Below are 13,296 nucleotides of genomic sequence, written 5' to 3'. Positions count from 1 at the left end.
TAAAGCGATTTTTCACGTTAAGCGGTTTCGCGTTAATAAGGTTCAACTGTATTGTCTTCTTTAATAAAGTCAAATTTATCAAAGGCTTTTAACCTTTTCCTGGCAAAACTCAAAATAAATGTTTTATTGTATTTTATCTTTTTTTTACTGGATATAAATTACTTAAATCCTATGTTTTTATTATATTTAGTTCCAAAAATATTTTTCCTTTTATAAAATTTAAAAAAGAGAAAAAAAAAGATTTAATATTTTGATACTGAAAATTTTGATGCTAAAATTCCTCTATTTATAAAAATTTAAAAGTTAATTTAAATTTGATTGATGAACTATTTTCCATTTTTTTATGTTCGAACTTAAGTCAAGTTCAAGTAGAGAGGGTATATGGTGGTATTGTTACTTTTTGCATTGTATTAAACAAGTAAGAATATAAAGAAGTAAGTATAAATGTTTTAGAGGTAAGATTTTGAATTATTTTTTTTCCTTTCAATTCACTGAATATTACCTTATTTTTTCCATTAATTTATTTTTTGTTTTTATTCCAAGAACTTGATTTTCAATGTCTGAAATTAACTATAATATTTGCTGTTAATGGAACCTGTAGTTTTTAGTGACAAGATTTCAAATACCTTCTGTTTTTCATCACTCTGTAAATAATGCATATTGCTTGGATGTCAAAGAATAACTGTTGCAAAACTTACTACAAATAGTTTTAAATTTGATTTTACTAACTGTTTAAGGTACAATGCTGTTAAATGATTCAGTAACAGCTGTTGCCACATTAATATAATTTGTCATGGGATTGGGAAATAAGTTTGAAAATTAAGTTCATCTTGCGGAATTCTATTTTATATAATTATATTAAAAAAATAATGGAAATTTTATTTCTATTTTAATTGAAAGAAACGGTAAATTATGTTTTTCATGGTGCGTAGCTTTTTTAAAAAGTGCTTGAAGGTGCTTATTTTTGTTTTTTAAAAGCCCTTAAAGGTGTTTTTAAAAAGTGCTTTGTATTTTGCAAAAGCGTGCTTTTCACATTGTACTATTCAACGTTTTCACAATTCATTCAACCACAATCCATGAAAACGCCAATCATGTTATATGTTTGATGAAATACTTGAGTCCAATTGTGTGTCTACTGAGCTGTGTTCAGTGAGATTCTTGCTCTCTCCATGTGCAAGATATTCTCAATTTCAAGCTTCATTTTCCACCCTCTGAAATTGAACTGAAAAATCTCTTTATGGTGGCTAGAATATCAAGAAAAGAGTTTTTTTGTCAAAAACTAGTTATTTTATCATGATCATGTAGAGTCTTTGAAAACTATTTTGCATTTTGTTAATGTATATAGTGCTTAAAAATATTTTTCAGTGCTTATTTTTATTTGAGACATTTGGCTACGCACCCTGTATTATATTTAAGAAATAATGCAAATTTTATTTCTATTTTAATTTAAAGAAACGGAAAATTATGTTTTAGTATTAAACAAATGTTCCATTATAAGAACTAAATAAATAATTTAAAATGTTCAATCATTTTTTCTTCCCGTTGTGACAAAATATTTAAATTAATTTAAAGTGCGAGGACTGTTAAATGTCATAATTCATGTTAATGTCATGAAACTGCAGGGATTCATTACAGTCAGATTAAGATAATCTGCTGTGGTATTAAGAGATACATTTAAAAATTAAGTTCACCTTGCGGAATTACATATTGTGTAAAATTATAATCCTTTTATTTCATTCAAACAAAACCTAATCAAAATACAGATGATTGGAATCCGCGCTTATTGCTTGCAGTTTCTTAATCTAATTTTAAAACTTATATATTCCTTATTTAAATTTGAAAAAAATAAAGATAAATGAAAATTATTATCTTTTCTGATTCCAAATGTGATTATCTGCAAATTCGCCTCATTACATTGATGGAGAAAAATAACTTTGTGTGTATAAAAGTAGATGCCAATCATTACAATCATTTTGTTAGTCTTAATCTGTTAATTGACAAGCTTACCTAAAGACTAAAAGTTAAATTTTTATGCCTACACTTTATTAATGTTATTTTGCAAATATCTGCTGGATAATATTTGTAAATTAGATGCCTTTTCTTGATCTAAAATCAATTTCTTTAATGGAAACAAAAAGGATTATCTTCTATTTATTTAATAAGTCTCATGAATTTTTATACAAAATAGAAATGTCAATATACATTTTAATTGTTGTGTATACATAGTTGCCAACTCTGCTGGTTTTTCCAGTAGATTTTACCAGTTTCTCCTGGTAATATTGATTTCCTAAAAATTCTCCTGGTTTAGAAAACACCCTAAATTTGAGTAGGTTTCCTTAAAAAATTTCTATTGAAATAGAATTTTTGTATAGATTATTGATTGCTTGAATATTTAAATAAGTGTTACTAATACATAATAAAACGAGCCTTGTTTATCATCAGTTTAAAACTTCTTTTTGTTTAAAATATTAAGTTTATTTTTATTCAGAACTCCTTTTTTAAATTAATTAATCTTTTGACCATCTTTGATAAATTAAATGCCTATTACTATTCAAAATTATGAGTAAACATAATGCATAACATTTCAAGTTTATTTAAAGTTTATCGTAGCTAGAAAATATTGCAGTTTTTCTATTTTGATGACTCTAAAATTCTCTATGTGTAAAATATTTAGTACATTTTGTGACAACTATCATGAAATTTATATTATTTCGTACAATCTACTGTTTTTTTTCCTATCAATGTTGACAGCTATGTGTGTTTTACTTCCATAAATAGCATTCTTAAACATTGATTGAATTATGCTTTTGTAACAGGACCTATAAGTTTGCAATTTTTTAATACTTTTGAAATACCAAACAATTTTGGACTATGAACTAGCATATTGCTTAAGCATGAATTTTTTTTTTTCTTCTTCTTAACGGCTGGCGCTGAACCTTTTTTCTTCACCTCAGAAAATGCCGGAAGTGTTGCTCCTTTAACGTTACCCAGTGGGCGCCTGTGAACCTAAGTCACGGAGGCGAACAACATTACCCACTCCACAATGCTACCAATACCCGTTTATAGGGTGAGCCACATTCATACATCACACAACAGAGAACAACACACAGAGAGGGAAACATCCATGCCCTGAGCGGGATTCGAACCCACAGCCACTGGCTTCACAGTCAGGCAGGCTGACTGCTCTGTCATCTGGCCAGAAAAACTTGAATACTAGATTATTATATTTCAGTATCTGGAGTGGCATCGCAAATGGATTAAAAAGGAACTGTGAAAGCTGCTCTTGGGTTAGATGTAATCCCTAGTATAGATTTCATTTCTTTATTATTTTTTTAAATTTGATTTTTTGGCTTGTTCTGAAGCACATTAACTGAACGAATCAAAATAAGGAAATGTCCTAAGCCACATATGACAATATTTACGAGCATGGATTCCTATCCAGTTATAATCCCTTAAGTCTCCTAGAAATTTGTCACAATATTAACTCAACCTCCTGTTATATAAAATGTTTTAAAATTTGTACATTTCTACAAAAAATAAACTAAAAATATCATTCTAAAAAAGTCTGTAGCTTTCACTGTAAAACTAATTCATAATTTGAAATCCCCACACTGTAATTAGGCAAGATGAGGTATTTGTATAAATGCAAAAAAAAAAAAAAAAACGTGTTCCCAAGTGGTTGTGTTTCTTAGTCACCAAAGTGCTCTATATAGACCCCCAGGGGTCTATTTAACAAAAAAGGGGGTGTCGATCTGAGCCAGGGGGTTGAATGGAGGTCGAAGAAAAAACAGTTCTTAATGCGCAAATCACACATACCTAACTGAGTATGTAAAATTTGTGAATTCTTTTATAATTGACTTGATATCAGTTTCTTTATAGAACATTAATTAATAAAAGTATATTTTTTTGGGTGAAACAATAATATCATATGTCATAATAAGTCATATGCATATGTGCGCTTGTTCAAATGTCACGTGTGACGAGCATTGACCTTACAAACGAAAATATCATACGCAGTTTCAGCTATCTTTGCTAACTGTGAACAGTGTTGAATATTTGTAGTGTCATTATTAAAACTTTCATAGTTTCGGATAATTAGTTATTGTTTCGCTAAAACCATTAGTTTAGTTTAGATATCAATTTTAGTTATAAATACATGTAAAAAAGAAGGTAACCATTAATATGGATTAAAACAGCCTGCGACAAAACTATAGCACACTTTGTATTTTTTTATGAAAATTACAAAATTTTTGAAAAGTATTATTTTAATCTTTAACTGTTCTAAAGAATAACAATTTTGTATGAAATAAGTTTAATTTAATTTCCAAGTTGTAGTAAACAGCAATACAACAACATTATTGCTATTTACTAACTGAAATTGAATTAAACTACACACATCAAATTAAAATAATATCTTCAAAAATATTGCGATTTTCGTAAAAAATTCAAAGTGTGCTACAGTTTTGCCGTTGTTTAGTCTGTATATTATACAAATTTATTTTTAATTTATTTATAGAACCCTAATTGAGCGCACATTTCCAAGCTCCTATGTGGTTGAAGCCGGTTTCAGTCACGTAAATTCAATCTTAACTAAGTACAGAAATAAATTAAATGTGGAGTTTCGAGGGGTTAAGATTAAAATTGACCAATTTTGATCCCAATGTAGCGAACCATGCAAAAAAACACCAGGTACACCCATCTCATTGATTAAGCAATAAATCTGTAGTTACTTTACTTATTTATAATTGCTTATTATTTAATAAATATTAAGGTATTTAATGAATATTAAATTTCAACATTAATATATTTTTCTTAAAGCTATTGTTACACAATGTACTATTACTTTAATAAATGTTTAAAATCATAAAATAAATGTACAAACACAGTATCTAATAGAGTTTTATTTTAATTAACAGAAAATTACTTTTATAGGGGTTGATGGAGATTTCGAAAAATTATATAGGGGTCGAAAATCAAAAAAGTTTTGCGACCCATGAATTAAACTGTGTTTTCTTTGCAATAGGTAGTAGTAAAACAAGCTAAAAAGAATGCATTAAATTCAATCGTAAAACTTTAACAGTAATTATTATGCATTGCTTTAAAAAGTTTGTTAATAATTTAATACTTTTATAATGACTGATTAATATTACAGTGCAAGTTTTTAAAATAAAATTTATTTATTACAATAATATTATTCGAGTAAATTTCTTGCACAAAAATATAGTGGAATGAGAAGGAAGCAAAAAGAGATGCAATTATAGATAATGTTCAAATATTGTTTAATAATGTCGAACGAAAAAAAATTATGATTCGAAAAATAAAAATTTAGATTGTATTGATATTTTATAGGTCTTTTTAAAGTAGTTATGATTAAATTTAACGTATCAATAGCAAGGAATAGTTTTTATTGTATAAGAAATTAAACAAACTAATTCTAATAACTTTTATTCTGTAAAAAGAATAAAAAAAGGGAAACAATCAAATTACTAATTATTGATATTGTATTCTCTGTGCAGTTATTATTATAGAAAGGTTGATTGATATTGTTAAAGAATTTATAATTTAAAAAAGAGTTACATTACATTGAAAAATTATTAATATTGTAATAATATTTTGTGGCTCTTTGATGTTAATGTTGATTTGTTTAACTTAACCTTATAAAGATCCATATTTTTTATGGTTAAATAAATTTGCATGATTTAATTTAATTATTAGGGGAATAATTTTTGTGAAATAAGAGAAACGAAATTTATTCGCACAAATTATTGGTTGATATTGCACAAAAAAAATTTTAAAAAAAATTTAAGTAAGCATTTATATTATATCGTAAAATTATGTCAATTTGTTTTTGGTTGTTTTTATTTAATGCTGCTTTAATTCTACCTGTAATTTCACAATTTTAATTTCTTTTTTTTACAGATGACGCACAGTACTACGATATTGCCTCTGATAGAAGCCCTCTTTTAATAACTACAAAATCTGTTATTGGTAATCGTAGTTGTACAATTCATCGCTGCAGTATTTGTGGTTATTCTTCTTTTAAAACTTCTAATGTCATAGGACATATTAGGAAGCATACAGGTGAAAGACCATTTACTTGTCCTAAGTGTGGGAAGGCATTTGCTCAGAAAAGCAATTTGAAAACTCATATCATGCAAATGCATTCTGATACAATTTGAGACTCTTATTTTCTTGAAAACATGTGATTATGACTTGTGATAAAATTTTGTTTTTTCTTAACTTTGTCAAAAAAGCTTTCTGCTTTTGCAAAATTTGGATTGTAATACTTCTGATTCAAGAGTTCTAAGGAAACTTAACTAATATGCATTCTGACCTCTAATATACATTCTGATACAATTTGAGATTCTGTTTTGTTGAAAACGTAAGATTACAGAGTTGCTACTCTACAGGGAAAAATCTGGAAAATATAGGGAATTTAAAAATCTCCTAAAATAACAGGGAAAGTGCAAGAAATTTTGATTCTTTACGAACTGGGAAAATAAGGGGAATTTTGTTTCTTATTTTCGTCTTTTAAAAAATAGTGACCTCTCAAATCGTAGTCTATGGGATATTTAAACATGATATTTCAGCTATACTAAACTATTTCATTTACAGTAGCATTATTTAAGTATGTTCAGCTGTTCCTTTTTATTCCCCTCTAAGTTTTTACACCAATTAAAACTAGAAAATATAGTTAACCCAATATAGCTCACACAAGAGCACAGTAATTGCTGTGTTTCCTTTTAATATACAGAGATGATTGTGCTCCGGAAATCCAAGGTTCAGAAGTTTCAAGAAATCATGGATCACATTTATATTTAAAAATTTTTGTATATTTTATTTAATAATATTAGAACTAGAATTTATACTTGGCATCTCTTTCATTTGTAAATATTTTTTCTGGTAGAATAATGTATGTGATTAGAGATAAAAGCAAACTATTTTAAGTAAACTAAAAAATAGTGAGAAAAAGGAGAAAAAAACTTGTTTAAGTTTTTCGATTCAAACTGTTGCTTTTTTTTATTATTTTTTTTAAGGAAAATTGTAGTTGTGTGTTTATTAATAATAAATGTGATTAGTGATAAAAGTAAACTTATGCATAATTGTTAATTTAAATTATGCTGTGTATAATTCATTTAGAATTTCATGTTGTGAAAATATCAATGATTTAAATTTATTTTGACATTAATTTTTTGAAATACAGGGCTGATTGTGCTCCGGAAAAAATCCGGATTTCCGGACTTTTCGCTAACAGTGATCCGGAAGTTTCCGGAGATCGAAGGTCCAGACGTTTCAAAAAATCATTGATCACAGAAGTTTCCAGAAATCAAATTTTCAAAGGTTGATCTTAAAAACACAGTTTATTTTATTTCTTTGTAAGGGAGAGCCAGAGATATACTTTATAAGCTTATATTCATGATTAATATTCATTTTTTATCAGTAAATAGTTGTTATAATCATAAACTCAAGAAAGAAAGACCTATTTGTAAATCTTAATTACTTCTCCAGGTCATCATCGATATGTATAAATGGTATGGGTGTGTGTAAAATTTTAAAAATATTTTAAGTAAACTAAGAAATATCAAGAAAAAGAAAAAAAACCTTGTTTAAATTCTTTTCTAATTTTTCAATTTAAAATTATTTTTTAACTCAAGAAATTTTCCGGAATTTTGACTTGGGCTCACAATCACCCCTGGAAATACGTCATTGATGATTTTATTAAAGAAATTTTCAGGATTTTTGAATTGGGCTCACAATCACTCCTGAATATATTGTGTATAATATGTGCAGAGAAAAAACACGGGGAATTCTTTTTCCTTAGATTTGAGTGGCAACCCTGGATTATAACTTTGTTTTTTCTTTACTTTGTGAAAAAGGTTTGTTTTTACAAAATATGGATTGCAATACTTTTTAAATATCTATTTAATGTGGCTTAACAAGAACAAAAAGCATTTAAAACGTGATAAGTCTTATAATTCATTCATGTGTTACTGTATTTTGTGTGTCTAAATAAATTGAATCCTAAAAAAAGCTCTGATTTATTTCCAACAAGTAATTTCTGTATAGTTGCTTTTGAATTAATATTAAAAATGTCATTTTCTTAATATTCAATTGAATAGACACATTCAAAAGAGATTAAGTTATGCGATATATATTATTTAATGTCATTGCATTAGTTTACTTACAGGATGTTTCACTGCAAAAGGTGTAAACGACATAAAAATAGGTGGCAATAACATAACCTTGTAGGATTCAAACTGCTTGCGACAAGTAGAAGAATATGCAGGCGATTCTGTCTAGGTGCTAGGTCACCAAACTTATCACTGCTAGGATGAAATTAATTCCACTGGAAACCTTTATGATCTTCGGTTGAACACCTGTTGCTAGCTGCCGAACACGTCAGAAACGTTTTAGAACATAACTTCCCTGCATCCTCACTGTGAAACCTGTGTTTCTGGTTAGAATTTTGAACACCTGTATCAAGTAGTGGTTACTTACTTGCTCCTTGGTATTACAGTCCATGTTAGACCATGACTTGTCTAAAAGTTCTACTTTAAAGTCATCTGTCTTGTGTTTTTATATAAATTCTTATTTTTTAGGCCTCTCTCAACCTCGTCATTCCTCGTCTTCTTCAATCTTTTCGGCTTTCATTAAAGATCTTTTTTAGCCAATGTCAATATCTCATTAAGATTATTTTTGTTACACTAACATGTTGCAGTTTCTGTTATTTCATTGTTTTAACCATAATTCATGTAGAAATAATTTTGATCCACATTTAAAACACAGTATATAAATTGTTTACTCTTAGTTTGATTCATATTAATACGAAGTTTAATTCATATTAATAGAAAGTTTAATTCATATTAATACAAAGTTTAATTCATATTTATACAGTGGAAGGCCGCTTTTTACGTTTTCCATTAAACTAGCATTTAAAAACGCACAATGCGGGAAAGCATCAAATCGGGATAAAAGAAATTAAGCATATTTTTCAAAAATCAACACTTTATAAGAAGAACTATTACAAAAAAATGTGAATTATTTACTTGTTTTTTTATACTATTTCAACAATATCCCACTCAATACTAACAATTGTTTGCAAAAATGCTTTTGATTTAGATTTGCAAATACTGTTTCAGAGTTGCTTTGAAAGTCTTGATCAGTTGTGAGTATGCCCTCTGATATTTTTTACTCCATCACTATCATAAGAAGCAAACATTAAATCAGATATTGAAGGGATTATGTGTCGCAGTTAATATGCCCGTCATCGTCTTTTGGAGGATCTTCTGCTACACAATTTTATTCTGTATGAGTAATTTTCTCATTGGAAAAGCCTGCTTTTTTAAACCCATTTCTAATATAGATTAGTCGAAATTGACCAATTCTGTAAAAATAAAATCTAAAGCTACCAAAACATTAAATTTTGCTTTAAAAGCATCTTGCAGGTCAACAGAATTAAGAAAAAGAAATGATATCCTAACCAATTGTTCATTTTAATGTTCTTTCAATTATCAGTTAATCCAAGATTCAAAGTAATGATGAATGATTCAAGGGATTCATGATAAATAGAAAAATTCCACTCACAAATTTTGCAATTTAAGCTTTTATTCTTCTTTTACTGAAAGTCCTGTGCTTTACCCATATCACCTCTCTCCTGATTTTAATCTGGGGGTAAAATTCTATCTCACAGACAGAAGCAAAAAAAGATGGAATGAAAAGGATCTCGAAAGAACTTTAAACAGTTGAGAAAAATAAAGAAAGACAAAGCTTAGAAAAAGATGGTGTGGGTTTTGTAGAGAAAAAATAATTTTGATCTGTTAGCAGGGATGAGATTTTTCCGCTTTTTAGCGGATTTCCGCCTTTTTCACTTTTATCTCTTGAATTTCAGCTTTTTATCAAAAATTCAGATTTTCTAAAAATTTCACATTTTTTGATAAATATTCCGCTTTTTCAGAAAATTCAAACTACATAGTTACCAATTCTTCCTCATTTTTACTTATTTTAGCTATTTTCTCCCCTTTTACATGCAGCAAATGAGATTTTCCGCATTTTTACCCGCCCGCCAGATAGCTCCGATTTTCGTAGTTCAAACGACGCTGCTTCTGACAAGCCTTTTAGAGGTCCCAAGCCTGGAATCTGCTAATATCCCGATTCTTATTCACACGATTTTAATATTTATTTATTATTTTCCTAACGGCAGGCACTGAACTTTAACGTTTTTCACCGAGGAAGATGCCAGAAATGTTACTCATTTAACGTTATCCAGTGGGCACCTGTGAACCTAAGTCACGGAGGCGAGCGACATTACCCACGCCACACTGCCACATACCTGTTTTACAGGGCGGGCCACATTCACACAATAGAGAACNTTTTGTAAGAACCAACTATATATTAATATTTCATTTTACTCTTTTGTTGGTCAATATATGATTTTTAATATAAAAATTACGCATCATGATTCGTATTTACGCGATCTAAAAATTATGAATCTTGATTTGTATTTACACTTTTTGAAAATTCTATATCCCAGTTTGTATTTTCTCATTTTCAAAATCGTATATCTAGTTTCATATTCATGTGATTTCAAAATCCATAATTGTTATTCATCTTCACGCAATTTTAAGATCAACTATCACGATTCTTGTAAGAAGTAAAAAAATTTTTTAAAATTAGTTACTATAAAGGTGACTGTTTTTCTAACGACGATTATTAGTATCAACATTTGAGAAACTGGAAGGGAATATATTCAAAACTAACATTCTGTGCTTTCAAGGAAGAAAAAGTAAGATTTGTCACAAAATGTTTGAAGATGGACTAACGACAAAATATAGCAAACATAAAAGATATAGCAAACAAAAGCAATCACTTAAAAAGTGGTTAATTTTTTTTTGTTGGAAAAGGAGTTAATTAACTCATCATCAAAATTTTAAATTATAATTGCTGTTATTTATGCTATAAAATGCAAAATTCTTATCAAATGGAAAATAATTATCTAAACAGTTGCTGATTGCCATTTAATTTTTCGAACTAAAATAGCAATTTTGTATGTTAAGGAGTTACTATATATTTCTACTTCACTGTTATTGATATGTTTCACAGGGCTCTAGTTAGAGTAGACTATAATATGAACATAATGATTCTGCCCATTGTAGTTTTTTTTCCCCAAAATAATTTAAAAAGTAATATTACTGATACATTTGCTATAAATCACATAACAGTATTTATTAAAAAAAATAAAATATTTATGTATATACTCAGTAGTTTTAATTTGCTAAACCAGGTAGTTTTTCAAGTAATAAGTCTCTTATGTGAACTGAGGAAAAATATAATTTCTAGCTTTATTTTTTCAATTGGTAATTTTTATTTTCACTAAATGTTAAGTATCAATGTAATCATTTATATAATAATAGATTAGTACACAATTGTATGTCAACACATTATTTATTATCTTAAACTGTCTGGAATTTATTATTGAAGGGTTGCGCTTCCGTAAAATTTACTAGTGTAGAAATTCAGCTTTTTTGCCTTATGGCTAATCTCATCCCTGTGTTAGAAAAATGTGAAAAAGGGGACTCTCTTAAAAAGTGTAACTTAAAATGGGGATTATTTTAACGTTATCAATATAAGCAATTTTCATTAACCAGCCGACGTAGAAAGCGGGACGACATACATAACGGACTATGTAAAACCGGGGTTCCACTGTATCATGAATAGTTAATAAAAAATTTTGTTTTGCAATATACATCAATCGATAACTGTAAAATACTCAAGAAAAATTTCTTCTTTGTAGGTGTTCCTAATACTCAGTTGTATACATCATCTGTGCAGTTTCTAGCTGGGCATAACTATCACCTGTATCACTGTACTTTATGCAGCTATTCTTCCTCCAAATTGAGTCATGTGAAACAGCATATACGCAAGCACACAGGCGAAAAGCCCTATAAATGCCCCTTCTGTAAAAGGTCTTTCACTCAAAAATCTAATATGAGAACTCATACTTTGATATTTCATGCAAACAAATATATTTAAATGGTAATCTATTGACTGGAGTTCCTGTAACTAATTTAGTTTTAGAGTTACGGCTTACGGCTAACATTCTAAGATTTATTAACCGTCAAAGTTTGCTAAAACGAAGTACAAGTGTTCTAGAACAAGGAGCCAGCTACAAGGTATCTTTATTTTTTTTTCTTGCTCGTAAAATTACTCTTAACTATTCAGAGTATCTATTATATACAAAATGATTTTTAATTAACCATATATTTTGGGAAATAACTGAATTTTAAAATTTATATGGTAGCCAATTTATGTTAACTAAGCTGTTAATTCTTTTAAAAAAATTAGTTTTCTTGCTGAGAAGTTATTTCAAGTGGAAAATTTTACAAATGAACTAAGAATTAAGCTCTTTTTTTTTTAATTTGAGAAGCTGAATCAATCATAGACATATCTTTAAAATTTTGCAGGGTCAGCTTTATATTCTATCAATCCCAAATATATAAATTTTATTTACCTGATTTATTTCAGACTTTGCAAAACTTCATACTTTGTGAAAAATCAATTCTTATTTTTTTAGAATTTGAAATTGCATTGGAATTGTATTCCTTCTACTAATGTTTGAAAATAAAGTTTTTTTAAAAAATAAAATATGAATTAATGCAGTTATTGACTTTGTTTTTTAAAAAAATAAGAAGGAATAAAGAGCCTATTTTAAAAATAAGAAATATTTTGCTGAATCCCTACTCACAATAAAATTTTTTGTTAAAGGTCTATTTTTTCGATAAAATATTTGGTGTTGTGCCCATATTGATAAAACTTTTTGTGAAGAATTGATTAATGGTCTCAAATTTTTCCTACAATAATTTTTTTTTCCTTTTTTGTATTGAGGATTATAAATGATAAACCACATATTATTAAGATTGTAGGAGTTCCTAGGGTTGTGCAAATGTTTAGCTCTATCCAGTTGTCCAAAATTTTTAGCTATTTTTGTGTAGTTTAGTATGTCCTTTTAACGGTTGGTAAAAAAACGGTTTTAAGGTTGGTAAAAAACGAAACATAGCTTGATACAATTAAGGTGGAATAAGAAAGGAAAGTTTGGGAAAAACTTCGCCAAGTTTTGTAACCAACTCTGTTATCTTCTTCTGCAGCCCAAACTGAGCAGTTTTCAAGCTGCTCATCTTAACCCTCTAATTATTATAGATATAGGATCTCTAGGTTATACAGAAGTGAAAGAACACTTTTTTTACACTTTTAAAATTTCATTTTCTAGAAGTTTTGTGTATCTACTTTTCTATTTATGTT

At 28.2% G+C, this 13,296-nt stretch overlaps 1 non-coding gene across 4 annotated transcripts in view; it reads left to right on the top strand.

Moving 5' to 3' along the window:
* Positions 1–10,478: 10,478 nt before the first annotated feature.
* Positions 10,479–13,296, top strand: part of LOC107442871 (uncharacterized) — a 39,431-nt gene continuing 36,613 nt past the window's right edge. For 2 of the 4 annotated variants that reach the window (XR_011637149.1, XR_011637150.1), the window contains exon 1: positions 10,482–12,170. This is a non-coding gene — a transcript (uncharacterized protein). Of the gene's footprint in view, positions 12,171–13,296 lie in introns of all 4 variants that reach the window. The other 2 variants (XR_011637152.1, XR_011637151.1) reach the window with 2 other exon arrangements.

This window comes from Parasteatoda tepidariorum, chromosome 7 (genome assembly GCF_043381705.1).
Source record: "Parasteatoda tepidariorum isolate YZ-2023 chromosome 7, CAS_Ptep_4.0, whole genome shotgun sequence".
Taxonomy (NCBI): Eukaryota; Metazoa; Arthropoda; class Arachnida; order Araneae; family Theridiidae; genus Parasteatoda; species Parasteatoda tepidariorum.
This window is presented reverse-complemented; position numbering and strand designations above follow the sequence as displayed.